Genomic DNA, 2,979 nt, shown 5'->3' with positions numbered 1-2,979 from the left:
TTCACTTTCAGATTTGCAGACTTTAGATTCAATTATTAACTTTTAATAATGAATGAGATCACTGGATGAATATAAATTAGCAATAAAAACAAAATTCTTAATTTTCTTTTAGTTACTCTTAAATTAAGGAGAAAATATTACAAATGTGAACTAACATGACAGCATTGTTTTCATTAACACTTCTTTATTTTCCCCAGCTCATTCTTTATTTACTTTTCAAATGACACAACATTACATGATCAATGTAAGAAAACACAGAAAATGTAATGAACAAGTAGAAGAAAAGCAAAATACTCACAAGATCACCAGTGTAACACAACTACTCTGTATTTCCTGATTTTTATTTTTTGTGTATATACAGATATATTTTTTCAGCAATTTAAGTCATTATATACTGAACATGCTTTTGAAACAATGTTTTACATTAATAATGTTATTAAGAAATATGTCTCTGATTTCTGATTAGAGTGAAATAGCATCATTAAACTACAGAAAAATACATAATCTTGCAAAAAAACACAGAGCACTCTACTTGAATGCAGAAACTGTAGTGGAGCCTACCTGTCTTAGTCTGCTCAGGCTGTCATTACAGTATAGCATAGACTAGTTGGAATGGCTTAAACATCTGCAAGAACCCAAGATATAGTCATTCTGTATTCCATCTCATTCATCTCAGTAGAATCACTCTTTGAGGGGTATGTGTGTGTGTGTGTGTGTGTGTGTCTGTGTAATGTTAAACATGCATCACATGAGTCAGTTCCTCTCACAGCTTTTTGATGTTGACAGGATTGATCTATATTATTTGGGTACAAGGCTCCTAGTATTCCTCTTCTCCTCCTCACAGGGAGTTATGTCACATACTGTAATTCATAAAACAATAATAGTGGTAAAACTTAGTGAAGATATACTCCCTTTTACTATGTTTTGCTCAAGCCACTAATGTCCTTAAATTTTGAAGATACATAAATTTGGGATTCACAACCTGTCCTGAAACCTGAAGATATGACCTCTCTCCCTCTTTTTCCCCCTCCGTAATTTGCTATCACAGATTTATGAAAGTACGTTATTTATTGCAATTTATTGTAGTTTTATCGCACAGACATGAAATGCAAGACAATTTACCTTTCCACAAATCTAGACAGTAATCGTCTCCATTCCTTTACTCTTAAATTTAAGGGAAGATTGAGTTTACTTCACCAGTGACTTTAAATATTCTTTCTCCTAAGTCTAGATTTACTATGATGCAACTATAACTGGAAACCATTACTTTGATTTCAGCAAATCCTACAAAAGAGTAGTTAATCCTACCATGCAAGTACCCTTTTGACACAACCTTAAGCACACTGTTGTGAGAGACATGATAATAACCCTCCCACAGAGGATTCTTTCAGAGAAAAGAATCAGAATGGGTAGAGGAATGAAGAGGCCTGAAATAAAAGAGCAAAGCTTTGAATCAAAGAGAACTGAGTAAACAATTAGGGGCGATGTATACTAAAGGCAATTTAAAACAAGAACTTTAACTAAATTTTACAGAAGCAAATTGAATAAAGTAGTTAGAAAAATGGATATGGCATTCAGGGAAAAACTGTACATTGGCTCCGATAAATTAGGCTTGTCACATGTGGTTTTAATTTTTGATCTCTTACTTAAATAGATGAACTGCAACTTTTTCTTTCATCCCCTAGCTTACTGCAGGAGTACAAGGCCAGTGTCTTAATTTTATTTGCCTAAATAGTGTGGGCATTAAAGGAAGTGGGTTTCTTTTAAATCCATCTGCATTATGACATTAGAAGGGATTTAAAATCTTGGAAAAGAATCGTCAGCATATGATATGACCTTAAAACTTTAGTCCCACTAGACATTCTCTTGAGGGCTGTTCCATCAGGCTCTTCCCAATAAACAGTGACCAGAGCTTGTCCTTTAATGGTGAGGTAAGTCAACAAGAGGGTGATTTTGACCTTGACTGGGATTGAAATGTGGGATTCATAGATTTCTTCTCAAGTGACCAAGAAACTGCTTCCATCAAACGTGTTCATTGTATGGATACTGTATTCCTTTAAATTTTCAAAATGTTTGTGCTTAGGAGTTAGGTCCATAATCAGGTCTTATAAAGCTATTTAACATGCATGCAATTTCCTTTCTGGGAGAGAGGGATTTTTAATAGTGTGAGATATTTTCTACTGTTTCACCCAGTGAGTGTATGAGTTGGAGTATTGAGTGCTAACTGTGGAGTGCTGACCTGCATCAGCATTCACCTAGGATATGTTAGAAATGCAATTCTCAGGACCCGCGCCCCCACTTGCACCCACTGAATTAGAAACAGGTTATAAAACACTCCCCAGAATTTGAAAAGCACCGACTTGGAGTACATATGGCATTGAGGATAGAAAGCCACCATTGCCTCAATCTCGGTTGCCTTGTTCTCTATATTCTGCATTTGAAGGTCAGGTTTATATCATGCAGCACAGCTCTTCCACACAAGCCAACTCTTGTGAATAAATAGTATTTAAACAACGTAAGAGCAACGTGTTAAACGTTGGAGAAGAAAACAACTGTAAATACTTCCTGAGAAAATATGGTGTTCAGTACTCTATGCAAACTTAAAATGATTTCCAAGGGAACTCCTGATTATCTGCAATTTTTTTTGCCTTCAAAACACATGATGGAGATTACCACCATCATGCACACAAAAGGTAATTTCATGTACCTACTCCCTATGCTGATTTTTAAAAATTCTTAACAGGTTAGGAAGATGGAGAAAATGGAAACCAATGCAAAGATTTTTGGCATTTTTATTCATGGGATACTCAATAGAGTCATGATTTCACTTAGTAGAACTCACTTATTTCTCCCAACAAATGTAAAACATTGTTACAGAAGGGAACACTGAATTTACAGAGAACTTAAATACAGGATGTAAATATTTTCTTATTTATTGCGCTGAAGGTCACATAATATAAAATTTGCCATCTTAACACT

Source organism: Myotis davidii, unplaced genomic scaffold, assembly GCF_000327345.1.
Source record: "Myotis davidii unplaced genomic scaffold, ASM32734v1 scaffold332, whole genome shotgun sequence".
Classification (NCBI taxonomy): domain Eukaryota; kingdom Metazoa; phylum Chordata; class Mammalia; order Chiroptera; family Vespertilionidae; genus Myotis; species Myotis davidii.
The sequence above is the reverse complement of the archived record's forward strand: the minus strand, read 5'-3'. Positions refer to the sequence as shown.